The sequence below is a fragment of the Bos grunniens genome, chromosome 15, assembly GCF_055505025.1.
Source record: "Bos grunniens cultivar Pamir isolate PY7600 chromosome 15, Bosgru_T2T1.0, whole genome shotgun sequence".
NCBI lineage: Eukaryota > Metazoa > Chordata > Mammalia > Artiodactyla > Bovidae > Bos > Bos grunniens.
The window spans coordinates 83,318,696-83,339,386 of record NC_141179.1 but is presented as its reverse complement, the minus strand read 5'-3'; the positions used below and the strand labels follow the sequence as shown (position 1 = coordinate 83,339,386).

At 44.3% G+C, this 20,691-nt stretch overlaps 2 pseudogenes; both read left to right on the top strand.

Annotated features, from left to right (window-relative positions):
• Positions 1-260: 260 nt before the first annotated feature.
• Positions 261-1,365, top strand: LOC147358855 (olfactory receptor 5AN6-like; annotated as a pseudogene).
• A 17,842-nt stretch (positions 1,366-19,207) lies between these two features.
• Positions 19,208-20,388, top strand: LOC147358854 (olfactory receptor 5A1-like; annotated as a pseudogene).
• The last annotated feature ends 303 nt before the right edge of the window (positions 20,389-20,691 follow it).

Here is a 20,691-nt window from a genome sequence, read left to right as displayed (position 1 = left end):
TTTGGCAACATCTGTGTGTTTATGTGTGCACACATGTATGTGCAGAAAAACTGCAAAAATATATCACAAACTATCAAGTGTGCTGAGAAATGGGATCCTCAATGTATTTTTAACTAATTTTATAGTTTCTTATATTGACTATGAATAATTTTTGTCCAAAAATATGAAACTTTATCCAAAACAAGTAGGTTTCATGATATTAAAATAGACAATCTTTACAACCCAAGAATCTTTCTGCAGTTTGAAGAAACTTCAAGACAATGGCTGCAGGAAGGAATAATACAACAGTCACCAAATTTATCCTCTTCGGATTTTCGGATTCTTTCAAGTTCAGAATTGCTCTCTTTGCCGTGTTCATGGGGACTTACGTCTTGACAGCACCCTGGAACCTGAATCTCACCATCCTGATTCAGACGGACTCCCACCTACATACACCCATGTCTGTCTTTCTCAGCAACTTATCCTTCTTAGAGTTCTGCTATGTCACTTCCACAACCCCCAAAATGCACTCGGACTTCTTCAGGAAGCCTGCACTCACCTCCTTTACGGGTGTACAGTGCGGCACTTCTCGTTCTCTAGCCGGGGTCTGACTGAGTGTTGTCTGCTGGCGGCCATGGCTTACGATCGCTACGTCACCATTTGCAGTCCTCTGCTCTACACAGCCACCATGTGCCCCTCTCTCTGCGTGCAGACGGTGGCAGGATCTTTATAACTGGATTCCTTGGCTCGTTCATTCAGTTGTGTGCCTTACTTCAGCTCCACTTCTGTGGACCAAATGTTATCCATCACTCCTTCTGCGACCTGCCTCAATTAATAGTCCTCTCCTGCTCCGACACCTTCTTCCTACAAGTGATAAAATTCGTGACAGCAGTGATTTTTGGTGCGATCTCCATCTTAATCATCATGATATCCTATCGTCATTGCCACCATCCTGAAGATCAGCTCCATTGAAGGCAGGGCCAAGGCCTTCAACACCTGTGCTTCCCACCTGACAGCAGCGATCTTTTTCTTTGGATCAGGTCTCTTCATCTACATGCACCCAAGAGCTGGCAATTCTCTGGGCTATGACAAGATAGTGTCAGTCTTCTATACAGTGGTGATCCCCATGTTGAATCCTTTGATTTACAGTCTGAGGAACAAGGAAATCAAAGATGCTCTTAAGAGGTGTAAGAAGAAGGGAATGTTTTCCCATTGTCATGGTTAATTAAAGGTCTGGGAGCCTCATGACCTGTCGACTAGAAGTTTCTAGACTATGCAAGGGAAATGAATTTAACATTATTCAACAGGGTTTCAAGTGAGTCAGTCCATCTAAATCCACTTTGGCTCAGTGCCTTGCAAATCCTGCAGTTTCTTTAAGTCTTGATTGTTGACTCTCCTTTCTTACACCAGCAATGACTTCACAAAGCACTTGATATATTAATTTTTATGTCCATATAACCTTCAATTTCTCAGTATTTGACCCTTGCATACTCTTTCAGAATTTCAGACTGCAGGCTGGAGGGGACGGGACTAAGTACAAGGTCAGGAAAAAATGTTTCTCATACACAGCATTGCAAGTAGAACAATGACCACTTTGTCACAGACTGCAAACTCTCCAGGTGCCTAGGCGATTCCAGGGAGAAAGCACGGATGTGGAGAGGAGCATAACTACGCTTTGACATAACTCGCCTGCTGTGGAAAACACCATGCGCAGTGTAGTCTAGAATTCGTTTTCTGGGTTTCTGTTTTTAGCACCTAACGTCAACAGTTGAACGAACAAGGGGATTTCCATGCTACTATGCTGACGGAGAAGGCAATGCAAACCCACTCCAGTACTCTTGCCTGGGAAAATCCCATGGACGGATGAGCCTGGTATGCTGCAGTCTATGGGGTCGCTGAGAGTCGGACACGACTGAGTGACTTCACTTCACTTTATGCTGACCTGGGAGAGCTAAAATACAAAGAAAAGAAGTGATCATTTGAATTCTGAAGTAGCTTGAAAAGATTGAAAGTGAAAGTCACTCAGTCGTGTCCGACTCTTTGTCACCCCATGGACTATCATGGTATTCTCCAGGCCAGAATACTGGAGTGGATAACCTTACCCTTCTCCAGGGGATCCTCCCAACCCAGGGATTGAACCCAGGTCTCCCACATGCATGCTGATTCTTTACCAACTGAGCCACGAGGGAAGCCCAATTGAAAAGATTGCATTTCTGTTATTATGGCAGATTGGATGGTATAGATGTACCCACCACTGTAAAACAGCTAAAGACATTGGACAGAATGGTTTTAGAAAATATTTTTAAATACACTTATGAGCAGGCAAAGAAGGAAAAGGAAATCTCCAACTTTCAAATCTAAAGAACAATCAGGAATCCTGAGAGTAAAGGCAGCCCTGAATATGACTTTCACATTGGGGAATTTGCTGAACTCTAGTAATATTTGGCTTGTTTGCTTTTACTTTTTACTGGCGTATAGCCAGCCAGTTGAGAAGATGGTGATAGTTTCAGGTGAACAGCAAAGGGACTCAGCCATACATTCACATGTATCCATTCTCCCCCAAACTCTCCTCCCACCCAGGCTGCCAGATAACACTGAGCACAGTTTCCCGTGTTATACGGTAGGTGCTTGGTTATCCCTTTCAAATACGTACCCCAGCATGTACATGTCCATCCCAAACTCCCTAACTATCCCCCACCATCTGCCCTTTCCTTGGCAACCATGAATTCTTTCTCTAAGTCTGTGAGTCTCTTTCTGTTTTGTAAGCATGCTCATTTGTATCATTTCTTTTTAGATTATGCATGTAAGAAGTGTCATATGATATTTTTCCTTCTCTGTCTGACATACTTCTTCATTTAGTGTGACAATCCATGTCACTACAAATTGGCCTGTGTTTTGACAAGCGCACAAGAGAGACTTGGGGAGAGAGAGAGAGACCAAGCCCAAACTCTCAGGGTGAATTTAATTGGAGACCCAGACATCCATACGAGAGTCCAGCAGACTAGACTTTGGTAGGAGAGGAAATTAAGGGGAAAAAAAAAATCCTATCTCAGGAAAAAGAGATCTTAACTTTCTGAGGCTTTGTAATCACAGACTCTCAGGGAGGTTTGTGGTCTGAATTTACACAACCAGTGTAGATAAAGCAGCCTTACCTGAGAATTAATTTTAGAGCAACCTCAGCTTGTTAGTACCCCCAAGTACCAATCAAAAGCAAATGCAAATTCTCTCCAGATTCTTAGGAGAAAATCTGAAACCCAAGCTCAGATAATTCTCCTAAACAACTTTCTGAAGAAAAGCAGGTTGCACAAATCTTAAAGTACAGAAAGAAATAAGACCTAATGGTCGGTCATGTCAAAACTATGACAAAGTCAGGGACGGCAACTGTCTCAATACACAGATAAATTATACACGGCTGGTCAAGGATAGGAAGGGGAGCTGAAAATATCTTTAAAGATCAGGAGAATGAGGCTTACTGAGGATTTCTGTGTCTGGCAATGTGCTGAATTACCCTTGTAAGTGAAACAACTGAAACACTGAATTTGAAATAAAAATCATCTTTTAAATGAACTTCCAGTTAACTTAATGAAAAGGAGGAGTAAGCTAAGCCCTCAGATGAAGTGAAACCAGGAACCCAGGAAAGTAAACAAGCACTAAAAATAGCTTTCACCTTGGAGAGCCCGCTGAGAGCTGGGCCCTGACTTCTGCCGTGTGGACTGCGTGGCTGCTGAGGGTTCAGAAGACTCAGCTCATGTCCCGGGTGAACTGGAAGGCTACACCCTCAGGATAAACTGGCAAGGATCCCACAGGTTTAAGAACAAAGAGAGCAGTTCAGGGGAAAAATAAAGCACAAGCACAGACCTCTATATAGAGTCAAACCCCCAACACTGAGAACTGGCAGGGGGGAGAATAGTCCCTATAAACAGATCTGCAGCATCTTCAGATGCTGGCACTATGGGTAAAGAGGATAAGTCAGGTAGGACTAGCTATGGCGAAACACAGATTCAGTATCAGTCGGACTTCCCAGGTGGCGCAGTGGTAAAGAATCCGCCTGCCAATGCGGGAGGTGCAAGAAACGCAAGTTCGATCCCTGGGTCAGGAAGATCCCCTTGAGGAGCAAATGGCAACACGTTTAAGGACTCTTGCCTGGAAAATGTATGGACAGGGCAGCCTGGCAGACTACAGATACTGGCCTTATTGGTAAAGAAGATAAGGCAGTTAGGAGTAGCTACCGTGAGACACAGATTAAATCTACCCTCAAAAGAGATAGTCCCTCTTCAAAGAGAGAAATAACTGAGAACAGGTCAGAGACCCGGTGACTCTGAGCACTGAAAACTGGGGAATTAAAAGGCAGAGGATTGCCATTTGCCACAACACGGGAGGAGCATGAAGGCACGTGCTGAGCGAGTAAGTCAGAGAAAGACAAGCACATGTGGTCTCACTGTGGGGACTCAAAAACAAGTGACCTTGCAGAAACATACAGTAGATTGGTGTTGCTGAGCCAGGAGGTGGGGAGTAGGCAAACGGGTAAGGAGAATTGAAAAGTACGAAATTCCACTTATAAAATAAATAAATTATGGGAATGTAGAGCACAGCATCTGGAGGAGGGAATGGCAACCCTTTCCAGTCTCCTTGCCTGCAGAATCCCACTGACAGAGGAGCCTGGCGGGCTTCAGTCCATGGGGTGGCAGAGTCGGACACAACTGAGCGACTAGAGAGAGAAAGAGAGGGGAGAGAGCACAGCATGGTGACTATATTACTGCACTGTATGTTTGAAAGTATTGTTAACAGAATAAATGTTAAAAGTTTTCATCATAGATTTCCCCGATGGCCCAGTGGTAAAGAATCCACCTGCCAGTGCAGCAGACATGGGTTTGATCCCTGGTCCGGGAAGACTCCACATGCCATGGGGCAACTGAGCCCATGTGCCACAGCTACTGAAGTCCACGCACCCTATAGCCTGCTCTGCAATGAAAGAAGCCACTGCAGTGGGAAGCCGGCGGACCTCAACTGGAGAGTGGCATCCACTTGCTGCAGCTGGACAGAGCCCACACAGCAACAAACACCCCAAACAGTCAACGGGAAATAAATTAAAAACATTAAAAAAGTTTTCATCATAAGAAAATTAATCTGTAGCTATGTGGTCTTCGATGTTAACTAGATGCTGTGGTGAGCCCTTCACCATGTATACAAATGTTGAATCATTATGCTGTACCACTGAAACGAGTATATTATGTCAATGATGTTTCAAAAAAAGCGAAAGGGGGTTGATATATCCATGCAGTGGAATATTAATTGGCCACAAAAAGGAGTGAGGTACTGACAACGTGCTGCCATGTAGATGACCTTGGAAACACCTTGACAAGTTGAAAGAACCGTTACCATGGATTGCGTACTGTATGGTTCTGCTTCAGTGAAATTTTCAGAACGAGCAGATCTATAAGAAGGAAAACAGATTAGTGGTTGCCTAGGGATAAGGGGATGGAGACGAATGGGAGGTGAATCCTAGTGAATATACATGAACATATTTGATGAAAATATTCTAAAATGAGATTGTGGGGATGGTTGGAAATCTCAGTGGATATACTGAAAGTCACTGAACTGCATGCTTTAAAAGGCTGAATTTTATAATGTGGGAAATTATTCCCATAAACCTCAGTAAGGCTGTATTTTGTTTGCTTGTTTTTTGAAGAAAGAGGCTGGGAAGTACACATGACCAAAGGCGACATTCTTGGGAAGACACTCTGTGGTGGATATTCCTTAAAGATTTGGTAATGAAAGAGAAAAAGCGAGTGGGCAGAGAAGTTAAAGGTCCTAAGAAAAATTTTAAAATCAAGCAAAATACTAACCTACCTCTGTTTCTGAGTAAAGCGGCCATACAAAAGAAATTGCCCTTCTGAGGTTTGATTCCTCGGTCAGTAAGATCTGGAGAAGGAAATGGCTACCCACTCCAGAATTCTTGTCTGGAGAATCCCATGGACAGAGTAGCCTGGAGGGCTAGGCTTCCCCAAGGGATCTTCCCTACCCAGGGATCAAACCCTTATTTTCCGAATTGATTGGCAGGTGGATTCTTCACTACTTAAGCCACCAGCGGAGATGTCTTGTTAGGCTTTCATTAACCAGTAGAGGGCGATCCATCTCAAGACTCTGCTGTTACGGAGGTCTTAATGTAAGACCAGGAGAGCAGCAGACTGACCTGGGCAGAGAGTGAGGATGCTGACATCAGTGTAACTGCTTACAGTTTGTATCCACAGACGTTTGGTCTTCATGACAGCTTGGCTTTGAGGCCCTCATTTTACAGATGAAAAAGCAGGACCTCAGCACATGTTTGTAAAGATGACCCAGGAAACGGGCAACAGACAAGGGACAGGGCATGCGTGTGCAACTACATCATCCAAGGGAACAGAATTTTTCATTAATTCTTACTGGGGTATAGTTGCTTTGCAATGTCTTGTTAGCTTCTGCTGTACAGCTACGTGAATCCAATACGGCTTCCCTAGTAGCACAGCTGGTAAAGAATCTGCCAGCAATGCAGGAGACCCAGTTCGATTCCTGGGTTGGGAAGATCTCCTGGAGAAGGGATAAGCTACCCACTCCAGTATTCTTGGGCTTCCTAGCTGGTTCAGCTGTTAGAGAATCCGCCTGCAATGTGGGAAACCTGGGTTTGATCCCTGCTTTGGGAAGATCCCCTGGAGAAGGGAACAGCTACCCACTCCAGTATTCTGGCCTGGAGAATTCCACTGACTATATAATCCATGGGGTCGCAAAGAGTCGGACACCACTGAGCAACTTTCACTTTCTAAATAGGAACATCTAAGTAAGTATATATATATATGTATATGTATATACCCAAGGGGACAGAAAACTACCCCTTCTCCTGCAGTGGTTCAAATAGGATACTGTGTCTCCCAATAGTTGCCACTTTAGCTGGAATTATCTCTTCAAATATCTTGGCACACATGTCTGAGACAGGCTAAACACATCCACCTCTGCTTTGTGTCTAGGAGACATTTATCAGATCAGATCAGTCGCTCAGTCGTGTCTGACTCTTTGCGACCCCATGAACCGCAGCACACCAGGCCTCCCCGTCCATCACCAACTCCCGGAGTTCACTGAGACTGACATCCATCGAGTCAGTGATGCCATCCAGCCATCTCATCCTCTGTCATCCCCTTCTCCTCCTGCCCCCAATCCCTTCCAGCATCAGAGTCTTTTCCAATCAACTCTTCGCATGAGGTGGCCAAAGTACTGGAGTTTCAGCTTTAGCATCATTCCTTCCAAAGAAATCCCAGGGCTGATCTCCTTCAGAATGGACTGGTTGGATCTCCTTGCAGTCCAAGGGACTCTCAAGAGTCTTCTCCAACACCACAGTTCAAAAGCATCAATTCTTCGGCACTCAGCCTTCTTCACAGTCCAACTCTCACATCCATACATGACCACAGGAGAAACCATAGCCTTGACTAGACGAACCTTTGTTGGCAAAGTAATGTCTCTGCTTTTGAATATGCTATCTAGGTTGGTCATAACTTTTCCTTCCAAGGAGTAAGCGTCTTTTAATTTCATGGCTGCAGTCACCATCTGCAGTGATTTTGGAACGCAAGAAAATAAAGTCAGCCACTATTTCCACTGTTTCCCCATCCATTTCCCATGAAGTGATGGGACCGGATGCCATGATCTTCGTTTTCTGAATGTTGAGCTTTAAGCCAACTTTTTCACTCTCCACTTTCACTTTCATCAAGAGGCTTTTTTAGTTCCTCTTCACTTTCTGCAATAAGGGTGGTGTCATCTGCATATCTGAGGTTATTGATATTTCTCCCAGTATATGATATTTCTTTTCATAATGTCTCCTTTTCGAAAGTATGAAAAGGAGACATTTATACTTCTCTTGAATACTTCCTCTTCACCCCAAGGGTCCACAACCTCTCAGTCTCTTATACCTGTGAATGAAGGTAAGAAATTCTCACTATGAGAAAATTCCTCCTTGAACAAAGCAACAAGACCTTTCTAAGCAACTTCAACCTATTACCTCTCATCGGCAAAAGGGATGTTGAAGCATCTCCCACCCTCCTTCATAAGATGCAAGAAACGGGGACACTCTACTTGAAGAGGTGTGTGCCTGCTCAGTCGCTTAGTCATGTTCAACTCTTGGCGACCCCATAGACTCTAGCCCCCCAGACTCCTCTGTCCATGGGGATTCTCTAGACAAGAATACTGGAGTGGGTTGCCATTTGGTGGGTAGAGCTAAAAAAAAAAAAAAAAAACCCAATATCTTCTCCCACCCTGTTCAGGAGGAAGACAATAAGCAAAGAACCCAGGCACATTGTGCCCAGGTTCTGACCTACAGAACTGAGAGGTAATATACTAGGCCTATAATTTTAAGCTGCTAAATTTGTGTTAATTCATTTACACAACAATGAGAAACTAACATCCTCATTTACATTTTAGTTTGCTTCTCTGGAAAACTACCCACCTCTGAGCTTTGCAGCTGATACCCTGATGAAGCTTTAAAAGTTCCCGTGTAGAAAAATTGTCCCTTTCAATTCAGAAAACAGTCACTGAGCATCTGTTTGGCGCCGGGCACTGGGATGCAGAGGAGCTTAAACCCTGAGGGACCTCAAACAGAAGTAATACAAGTAGACGCATAACTGTTATCTGAGTCAGAAAGCGACGGTGCCATGCAGGATTAGTAAGTAGCAGCTCTGGAAGTTTAGAACAAGGAGAATCCACACCCAGTCAAAGGTAACAAGAAAGGCTGCCCTGGGCTGGCTGTGGGGAATAAGACAGCGGGTCAACAAAAGACTTGGGAAGGATTTTATGCAGCCGCGAACAGCTTTGTGGGGTTGTAGATCTCATTTATTTTTTATTTTTAGATTTGATTTATTTTTATTGGAGTCTAATTGCTTTATAGTGTTGTGTTCCTTTCTGCTGTACGATGAACTGAGTCAGCTGTATGTATTCCTATGAGTCCTGGCTTTCCTCCCCACCCGCCATCCCACCCTGTAGGTCATCACAAAGCACTGACCAGAGCCCCCTGAGCTTTTCAGAAGGTCCCCACCAGCTGTCTACTTTATACAAGGCAGTGTATGCACGTCAGTCCTAGTCTCCCAACTCGTCCCAAACCCCCCCCCCCCATTTCCAAATGTTCGTTCTCTACATCTGAGACTCTATTCCAGCCCTGCAAATAGGTTCATCTGTACTCATTAAAGAAAGCTGAGCACCGAATGCTTTTGAACTGTGGTGTTGGAGAAAACTCTTGAGAGTCCCTTGGACTGCAAGGAGATCCAACCAGTCCATCCTATCAGCCCTGAATATTCATTGGAAGGACTGATGATGAAGCTGAAACTCCAATACTTTGGCCACCTGATGTGAAGAGCTGACTCATTGGAAAAGACCCTGATGCTGGGAGAGACTGAGGGCCAGAGGAGAAGGGTATGACAAAGGATGAGATGGTTGGATGGCATCACTGACTCTGTAGACATGAGTTTGAGTAAACTCTGGGAGTTGGTGATGGACAGGGAGGCCTGGCATGCTGCAGTCCATGGGGTCACAAAGAGTCATACACAACTTAGTGACTGAACTGAACTGTACTCATTTAGGTAGCTGATCTCATCAGCAACCTATGACTGAGAATAGTACAGGGGAAAAAAAAGAAGGAAACCACAAGGAGTGGTCATAGGAACATCTTAGAGCCAGAGTGATGGACTGAAGAACCTGGCAGGGTTTAAGGAACAAGAAGTCACGACGAATAGGTTCGCTGAGAGTTGCCCAGTAGAAAACAGGAAGTTTTGGTCAAGGGGAATTTAGGCTTTGAGATTAGAAAACTTAGTGGTCTCCCATTATGGTGAGGTCTAGGTTGGGGCTGCCACATGGTGCTACTGGGGTGGCCTAGAGGTGGAAGTCAGTGGAGATCTAGAGGTCAAGACAGAGTGCAGCTAGGCAATGTCAAGGCATCAACCTGAAAACCATCTGACTTATCTTTCTGGTTGTCCTTGATCAGCTCAGTTCAGTCACTCAGTCCTGTCTGACTCTTTGCGACCCCATGGACTGCAGCATGCCAGGCTTCCCTGTCCATCACCAACTCCCAGAGCTTCCTCAAACTCATGTCCATCCAGTCGGTGATGCCATCCAACCATCTCATCCTTTGTCGTCCCCTTCTCCTCCTGCCTTCAATCTTCCCCAGCATCAGGGTCTTTTCCAATAAGTCAGCTCTTCGCATCAGGTGGCCAAAGTAATGGAGTTTCAGCTTCAGCATCAGCCCTTCCAACAAATATTCAGGACTGACCTCCTTTAGGATGGACTGGTTGGATCTCCTTGCAGTCCAAGGGACTCGCAAGAGTCTTCTCCAGCACCACGGTGTTGGCTTAAGGAGCGTGCAGAAGAATGGAAGAATCAGATGAGGTGAAGTCAATCCGGAAATACTCCAAGCACTACTGAGTTCAAAATTTGGTCCTGAGAAGAGGTAACAAATGAGTGAGTAATAGGTCCTTTCTTGCCATTCCTAGCCATGTGTGGTTGCCCTTAAACTGACTGCCCGAACACATCAGTGATCAGCTTGAGAAGAGTGATATCTTGAGACTTCAATCAAAAATATAATAGAGGCAGTGCACAGGGGCAGCCTGTTGGTATTTCTCTCTATCTTTCTCTCTGCCACATCCGATGGAGAGTTGCTGTAGTTCAGTGGCTAAGTCATGTCCGACTCTTTGCGACCCCATGGACTGCAGCACACCAAACTCCCTCGTCCTTCACTATTTTCCTGGAGCTTGCTCAAACTCATGTCCATCCAGTCAGTGATGCCATCCAACCATCTCATCCTTTGTCATCCCCTTCTCCTCCCACCTTCAATCTTTCCCAGCATCGGGGTCTTTTCCAATGAGTCAGCTCTTTGCATCAGATGGTCAAAGTGTTGGAGCTTTAGCTACAGCATCAGTCCTTCCAGTGAATATTCAGGTGTGATTTCCTTTAGGATGGACTGGTTGGATCTCCTTGCAGTCCAAGGGACTCTCAAGAGTCTTCTCTAACACCACAGTTTGAAGGCATCAGTTCTTTGGTGCTTAGCCTTTTTTTAGGGTCCACCTCTCACATCTGAACATGACTACTGGAAAAACCATAGCTTTGACTAGATGGATCTTTGTCAGCAAAGTGATGTCTTTGCTTTTTAATAGGCTTTCTATGTTCTGGTAGAGAGAATGAAGAACAATTTTAGATTTTCAAGATCAATGAATGATTCAGTAAAATAAATAGATACTTGATGTCCTACTGTCTCCTCTTTTCCTCTCCCCTCTCCAAACCATCAACATCCACGTAGCCTAAAATGTTCCTTATTCATCTGGCTTTTTTATGGCTTCATAGATGAGGCCTTTCCCACCATCTGCGCTCCAGCTGGAGAGCCCTCTCCAGAGAACATCTATCAACCTGACTGCCTGAATCCAATCCCAGCTGTCTTTGCTCCTTGAAATTCAGCCCACTGACAAACTGCTACTTTTAAACTCAAGCAAATTCAGAGAGGTTGTACGTTTGCCAAGCAACATCAGCTCTGGGTCATTTTAAGGTCTGTTTTTAAGGGACAACTCCACGTGGCAATACACAGTTAATTGGATGCATGATTTCTAGTGGCTCCATGCTTGTGTGAGTTCTGTGTCCCAGAAAAACTTCTTTAGGGAAGTCTGGGGGTGGGCTGTCTCAGCAGGGGATACCACAGCAATGTGGCTTCCCAGAAGAGCCTCCATCCTTGCCAGCGCTCCAAACAGGATCAGAGTCTCTAAAAGAATAGACAATAGATGCTGTGTGCGTCTGAAGGGCCACATCTGCCTGACACATGGAGTTAGGCAACTATTTTCTAGGTTTTACCATGCTGGTTTATAGGTCTATTCTAAGACTGCATAATGGATTTCAGAGAATACCTTCTCCCTTTACCCTGGATCCCCCCAAAATAAACTTCTATGTTATTTTTGGGGCTTCCTGGTGGCTCAGCTGTAAAGAGCCTGCCTGCCAATGAAGGAGATGCATGAGACTGCAGGCTCAATCCCTGGGTCCAGAAGAGCCCCTAGAGAAGGAAATGGGAACCTGCTCCAATGTTCTTACCTGGAGATTTCCAGGGACAGAGGAGCCTGGCAGGCAGTAGTTCATGGGGATGCAGAGTTGGACACAGCTGAGGAGGCACACACGCGTGCATGCATGTTATTTTTAATGAGCTAAAACAACTATGGGCAAAGGCAGACAAGGCCAGTTTTAAGCAAAAACATAAAGTCCTACATAGTCTCCTTTGTGCCACCTCTTCCCTGTTTAAGTCCCTCCCTTCCTGATTCTGGGTTCCCTGTTCCTCCCATCATGCTTGCCTCTGTGGTTCTCGTCCAGCCTTTCTGTGTTTCTCATGATTGGAGGCACAGGCTTAAATTTGGTTCTGCCCATGAACAGCTGTTCTGTGAGCAGCCATGACTGAGGACCACTGCTGTGGAGAATTCCTCTCGAAGGTCTTTCCTTCAGTCTGCAAATCTGTTCCAGTTTCCCCACCTTGAGAATTCTTTCCCTTGACATTGCCAGCTGTGGCTCCTGTTTCCCATTCCTTTCTCTTCTCTTGCTGCTAAAATGGGGTCTCATTCGTTTCCTCACATGGCTGTACTCATAGCCCCTCTGGAACCCCACTCTAGACACCCCATCTGGGATTGATAGGCTCCTGAGATTGTGCTGGAAGATCACCACTTTCTTCTTGCCCCATCCAAAGGCCTTTCATTCATACTTTTCTTTGACTTCCAGGACAGGTTCCCCAAGCATCGCTGGGTAGTAAGGGCTTTGAGGATCAGGCTAAGAAACTTGAATGTCATCAGGCTATTAATGAACAGCAGTACTGATGAATATTCTTGGACAAGGCATGACATGATTGGACCTGTGTTTATGGAGGCCCTTCTTCAGGTTAAGGAGGAAAGGGTGAACTAGAGACAGTCTGAAGGGAAAAAGAAGGCAGTTGGAAGACTTTGGTAGGCCATGAACAATCAGGTTCAAATGGCCTGACAAAAGGGGGCTGGTACGGAGATGCCTTAAAAGAAGGATTTGATTCTATTGATGATCTGCTTATTCTGCAAGTATCAGAAAAAGAGAGAGTCCTTTCTGAAATTTTGCCTTGAAAAGGAGGGAGGGAGATAGGCAGGGATTTTTTAAAAAATGCCAGTCTTCCAGTATTTCATCCTTATACCCTTCACTCTGCAATGAGGAGTAAGAGGCTAGAGGGGTTTGGGGATTTTATTCACATATTTTTTTTTAATCTAGAAAAGAGTAACTACATACAAACTACTGCATTGCCCCAGTATTAAGCCTTAGAGGGTCCCCAAGAATGTAGGTCGTAGGCCAAGAGCTGGGAATGTCGGGAAGGCATGTGATTTTTTTGTTTCACAGTGGGAGGTTTTAACCCTGAAGAAAGAGCAGTGGGTGGGGTCTGGGAGTGGAGACAGGAAAAGGGAGCAGATTTTTCTCATCTGGATGCAGCTTGAAGAGCTGCCAGCAAAAATGGTGCAGCTGCTATCTTGCACAAACCCTCGAACGAGGCCACAGGGCCCTGTGGGTTTGCACAGTACCCACTTCCGTTTTTTTTTTTTTTCGCGTGTTCTTTTTACCAAATACGCAAATAGACTTCAGGTCTTTCCAAGTGGGACATTCCATAAACCATAAACAAAACATGGACATGAAGGAAATCTGGTCTTAGTCAAACACCAAACTATCATTTTTGCATTAAACTCCCTGCACATAGATTTTTTTTTTTTTAATGAAGTCTATCAGGTGACTTTCCCCATTGCCATCCATTTTTTCAAGTCCTCATGTTGGCAGGGCAGGGATGGGGGCAGGGTGTGGTGCACAGCCATGGGGTATGGAGGACTGAACATGGACTTTGGATTCTGGAAGACTTTAGTACAAATTCCAGCTTTACCACAGCCTCTCTGCATGACCTTGTCAGGCACTTCTCCAAAATTCCATTTTCACACCTGAAAGTGCATTTAAGAATGTTTTTCACTAGGAGCTACTATGAGGATGTTACAAAATAAAGGATATGAAAGGTGCGATCCACACAGCCAAAAATGGTAGTACCTGTTGGTCTTCTTTCCTCTTCCTCCTTATTGTACAAAATCATAGAGTTTAGAATTTTAAAGAACCAATAAAGTCAACTACGGAGAAGGCAAGGGCACCCCACTCCAGTACTCTTGCCTGGAAACTCTCATGGACGGAGGCGCCTGGTAGGCTGCAGTCCATGGGGTCGCAAAGAGTTGGACACTTTCACTTTTCACTTTCACGCATTGGAGAAGGAAACAGCAACCCACTCCAGTGTTCTTGCCTGGAGAATCCCAGGGACGGAGGTGCCCAGTAGGCTGCTGTCTATGGGGTCACACAGAGTCGGACACGACTGAAGCGACTTAGCAACAGCAATAGCAACAACAAGGTCAACTAATTCAGATCCACTCTGTCCCTCTCACTGTTATTGTTCAGTCCCTAAGTCATGTCTAACTCTATGCAACCCATGGACTGCAGCATGCCAGGCTCCTCTGTTCTCCATTATCTCCTGGAGTTTGCTCAGATTCATGTCCCTTGAGTCAGTGATGCTGTCTAACCATCTCATCCTCTGTTGCCCCTTCTCCTTTTGCCTTCAGTCTTTCCCAGCATCAGGGTCTTTTCCAGTGAGTTGGCTCATCAGGTGGCCAAAGTATTGGAGCTTCAGCTTCAGCATCAGTCCTTCCAATGAATAATCTGGAATATACTCTCTCTCATAGCCTATTCATTTTATTTTTTTCCAGTTTTATTAAGATACAAATGACATATAACTTTGCATTAGTTTAAGGTGTACACCATAATGGGTCAGTATATGCATATATTGTGAATTGATTACCACGTAGGTTTATGTAGTTAAGATACACCACCTCACATAGTTAGACAATTTTTCTCGCGAGGAGAACTTTTAAGATGTACCGTCCTAGTAACTGTTAAATATATGATGCATTTTTTTAACTTTAGTCACCATGATGTACATCTCCAGAAATTATTTCTCTTATTGCTGGAAATCTGTATCCCTTGGTCACCTTCACCCATTGCCTCTGGCAGCCACCAATCTGATTTGTGTTTCTATGAGTTCGCTTGTTTTTAGATTCCATGTGTAAGTGAGATCATCACTGTCTTCTCCTCACTTACTTCTCACTCACTTCTAGTGATGGAGAATTTACTCCATTCCAAAGCATCCATTCTGCCTTTGGACTATCCTATTTGTTTCATTTTAATCTCTCTCTTTCTCTCCTTCAGTTTTACCCATTCAGTCCTAACTCCAACCCTTGGAGTCATCCAAAAGATATTTTTACATTGAAGAAGTTCTGTAAAACATTTGGTGCTACACAAAGGTGACTGTGGTTGATGATATAGTTACCTATTTTGAAGCCAAAAGCCACTCTTGGCTTCCCTATCTCTAGGAAAACCTTATTGGACCCGGATCAGGGACTAGAAATATAATGGAAGCAGGGCCAATGGAAATCAATTCCACCCAACCAAAGCTGGCATCCTTTTTCTCTCTGAGCCCAGATGGGCAGCCAAGTTGCTAATCGGTTCTCTCTGGGACCTGTCATACCCCTGAACTAGAGACCCAGTGGTACCTTGGAGAGTATGGGTCTTGCTTTAGAGTCCTGTTGAGTCCTTCCCTTGGCCAATTTAAAGTAGCTACATTCAAATTTCATTTATCTTTTTGACCAACACCACAATGCTCCAGGTGCCAGCAGAGATGAGTTTTATCCTTGCTACAAGCTTCTGGTCTTTGATATCTGACTGAAACTCAGAGTTTAAGGAGTTTTAGGTGAGTCTGCTCTTTGCCTTACTTGAGAAATAGTTCACAGTGAATCCTTGAATGTCAGAATAGGAGGGTTGGAAAGACCCTTGAAAATGGGCAAAGTGGAGAGGTGCTCTTCCCTACTGCTCTGGCTTTAACTAGAGGAGCTGGACTAGACCTATTTTATAAATCTGGAATTCTACAGAAGATCTCATTTTTAAAAAGTTTCTGCTACTTACTAATGGAAATTAAGATGGAAAGAAAGAAGGAAGGGAAGTGGAGTAGAAGACAATGATCTGAGTTAATTTCTTGTATAGGCAGGGGATAGGAAGATTAAGATCCAGAAAGGCAAATATCTTTCCCCAAGGTCACACAGCCAAAAGGTAGGAGCAACAGGACTCAAATGAGCAATTTTGTTTCTAGCCTATTCTAGACTCATGAATATGTGCATGTGTATGCCCACAATGTAAAAATACCATCAAGTTTCCTTGGATTCTCTCTAGGGATCACTGAAGCTCCAGGTTTTAGAATAAGGTAAAGCAGAAAGGGCTATTCCTGGAAAATGAGATTTAGGTTCTAATTTCACCTCTGATACCAAACAACTACATAGTCACTCTCAGATCACACAAACTAATGTGTGTGTGTATAAGTGTGTATATATATGCATATTAGTTAAATAATTATAAGGCAATTTAATGTATGTCAGGTACTCTATTTCTTTATCTTCACCTTCAGATAATTCAGGTCAAAGAAACCAAGTTATCGACATAGTAATCATATAAAATAATTGGCAGTCGACATGTATCCCACTCTAAAAATGTAATAGACTAGATATTTTAGAACCTTGAGGCTGAAGTAGCAAGAATCAGGATGAAACTTGCTAAAACATACCTTTGACAATGACTGTAAATGTGAGACTTGAAGCAGGGAGACTGGTTGTCGGGCTAGATGTGGTTCCTTACTGCAGAATGAATGATGTCATTACATCTCCAGGGTGGGTTTGTTTCTCCATCTACCTGTTTAATTCAAATGATCATCAGCTTTCTTGCTGCCTGGGAGGCAACTTTCTAGTCTTCCTTCTCAGCCTCTTTCACTTTCATTCACCTTCTCTACTGCTTCTGCTCTGCTCTCAGTTATATTGTTAATTAGTATTTGACATCTAGTTACCTGTTTACAGAAAAAAGTTAATTTAAAAAACAAGCAAAAATAAAATGTTCTTGCTTTCTCTTTTGGCCGTAGGGGAAAGGTCAAACTCCTTATCATGATATTTATTCAACAAATACATATTGAATACGTACTATGTGCCAAGCACTGGTCTAGGTGCTTGTGATACTTCAATGAACAAAAGAGACAAAAATGCCAAAAAATCGTAAACTTCATTGAGTTTACATTCTTGTGGAGGGAGAGAGACCATTGGTAGTCAATAAAGCAATGAGCTATATGCTATGTAGAAGGCAAGGTGTGTGTATGTGCTTAGTCGCTCAGTCGTGTCCGACTTCGAGACCCCATAGCCGGCCAGGCTCCTCTGTCTGTGGGGATTCTCCAGGCAAGAATACTGGAGTGGGTTGCCATGCCTTCCTCCAGGAGATCTTCCTGACCCAAGGATCAAACCTAGGTTTCCCTCATTGCAGGTGGATTCTTTACCATCTGAACTACCAGGGAAGCCCAGAAGAGGAGATAATTCTTATCAAAAGAACACAGCAGGGCAAAGGGGACAGAAGTCCAGAAGTGGAGAGAAGGTTGAAATTAAATATGAGCATGTAAATCCATATATACAATTATATATATATATATATATACACACACACACACACACAGTATGTGCCATTATATATGCAATAGGTACCATTATATAGCCAATAAATGCAATTATATATATGAAACATTTCAACGTATGTCCTCATCATCTTCACTTTTGAAGCCCTTTCACAGTTTGTTCAGCCCCTGCCATCTCTCAAAGGTAGACTTAATTATCTTCTCTAAATTCTGATTACTCTGTGCTCCAGCCATGCTAACACTTTAAGCGTTCCTCAAATGCTATGGTCTCTGTGCTTTTGCAAATGCTTTTTTCATTTTTAACACAAAGATCTTGAACGAACCACCTGTCAACCACTCACACACAAAATTTTCATTCTGGTGACCCTTTCCTCATTGTTGGAGTCCTCAAACACATTTCCTCTCAGATGCTGTGCCCCAGACCCAGGGCACTGGACAAACACTGCTCTCTGCGCACCTGAAGCACGGGGGTGTGATTCATTTATTTCCTGACTGTCTCATGCAATATGTTGAATATTTTGAACTTAATAGCAATGTTTTATTACTTTCTACATCATCTTCATTTCTCTGTCAAACACACGGTGTTGGTAATGTTGAGTGTAAACATTTCACAGCATGGAGCTTTTTTTCCTTACCCTTTCTTTAATTTCTAAAGGGGAAGCCAGTTTTTCACATCTCTAAGTGCTTCATTGCTCTGCTTTAAGGAAAAAGAACATTTTGACTCCATAAAGCCTGGTCAGAACAGACAATGATGATAAGAAACACAAAATTGCCTCTCTAGGAATTTATTTTCGAAAAAGAAAAAATCCAGTATAAATCTGAGTGGCTCAATAATCGAATCACAAAGCTTGTTGTTCAGTCGCTCAGTCGTGTCCAGCTCTTTCCGACCCCATAGACTGCAGCACACAAGGCTTCTCTGTCCCTCATCAACTCCTGGAGCTTGCTCAAACTCATGTCCATTGAGTCAGTGATGCCATCCAATCATCTCATCCTCTGTCTTCCCCTTCTCGTCCTGCCCTCAATCTTTCCCAGCATCAGGGTCTTTTCAAATAAGTCAGCTCTTCACATCAGATGGCCAAAGTATTGGAGTTTCAGCTTCAGCATCAGTCCTTCCAAAGAATACCCAGGGCTGATCTCCTTTAGAATGGACTGGGTGGATCTCCTTGCAGTCCAAGGGACTCTCAAGAGTCTCCTCCAACACCGCAGTTCAAAAGCATCAATTCTTTGCTGCTCAGCTTTCTTTATGGTCCAACTCTCACATCTGTACATGACTACTGGAAAAAGCATAGCTTTGAGTACTGACCTTTGTCCGTAAAGTAATGTCTCTACTTTTTAATGTGTTGTCTAAATTTGTCATAGCATTGCTCAGAACAACTGAAAAAAAAAAGGGGGGGGGGTGGTATTTAATTCCAGTGCTATGAATAACTGCCTTTGATAAAGCTGTGATGTGGACAGTGAAGGTGATGATCCAGATAATGCAAACATGGCAGTCTATTCTGAGGCCGGTCACTTTTGCATAAACAAATGAGATGAGGGTGATGATAATCTTTTGGAAAAAACCCAACAAATGCTGTAGAGGGGATTTCTGCATTGGGTGGAGGTAAGACATTTGCCTTTCACTGTCTCTTCGGGCTCTGAGGGTCTAGGATTCCATGACAGAACCAAATGGTTTCTTTACCTGGATTTTCATTGCCTCAGGAATCGCATGGGGCTCTGAAGGCAGCAGAGAGAAGAGAGTTGGCCCTGGGCCAGAACATCAACCTGATGACACATTTCATCCTTTTGAGATTTTCAGAGCATCCCGAGCTTCAGGTCATCCTTTTCAGTCTGTTCCTGGGGATCTTCTTCATGACTCTGGTGTGGAAGCTGGGCCTTATCGTCCTGATCGCGGTGGAGTCACACCTCCACTCCCCCATGTATTTCTTCCTCGGTAACTTGTCCTTCATCGACGTCTCGTATACCTCCTCCATAGCCCCCAAGACGCTCTGTGACTTCTTCAGGGAGCAGAAGACCATCTCCCTCATGGGCTGTGCCGCCCAGTTTTTCTTCTTCATCGGAATGGGGACCCGGAGTGCTGCCTCCTGGCAGCCATGGCGGACGATCGGTTCGCCGCCATGCGCAGCCCTGCAGCCCTCTGCTCTGCGCAGCCCTCCCTGCTCTGCGCAGCCCTCCCTGCTCTGCGCAGCGCCCCCTGCTCTGCGCAGCCCCCCCTGCTCTGCGCAGCCCCCCCTGCTCTGCGCAGCCCTCCCTGCTCTGCGCAGCCCTCGTGACGCCCCCGTCTGTGTGCGGATGGCCGTCACAGCATACACTGGAGGCCTCCTCACCTGACTGGTCCAGACCAGATCTGTATCCGGGCTCCAATTCTGCGGGCTACGGGTCATTCACCACTTTTTCTGTGACCTGCCACCCTTGCTGGTCTTGTCTTGTTTCAGCCCCTTCCTCAGCCAGGGAGTGACCTCGCTCGTTCAGGACATCAGCTCTTGTTGTCTTGGTTTCCTATGGCTACATCATCGCTGCTGTCACGAGGATCCGCTCAACCCCAGGGTGGACAAAAGCTTTCAATACCTGTGCCTCTCATTTGATCACAGTGACTCTCTTCTATGGCCCTGGTCTCTTTGCATATCTCCACTCCGGTGTTGGCTACTCGCTGGGCCTAGATATGGTGGTGTCCTTGTTCTGTGGAGTTGTGAGTCCCAAAGCTGAACCCCATCATATACAGTTTGAGAAACAAGGAGATAAAAGATGCCTTGAAAAAACTCAAGGAAAGAAGCCGATGTTCACTCTGTGTCTTATAGTTCCTTGAATTAAAAAACAATTTAAATTTTCCTATATGTACCTTGGCATAAAAAATAAGTGGCCCACTTATTATTAGTCATAATAGGAATTTGAGTAATAAGTTAAAGGAGCTATTTCAGATAGGACTCCCAACCTACATGTCTACTGCATAATTAGGCCCCACAAAGATTTGTTTATTCCTTTTATTCTTCTGGTCACAGACTGATGGGGTTTCCATTTTGATTATTTGTGATAGAAAATAATGTATTTTTTACTTTGGAAGTTTGTTTATATCATTTCTTTTTAGATTCCGCATATAAAGAATGTCATACAATATTTCTCCTTCTCTGTCTGACTTACTTCACTCAGTAGGA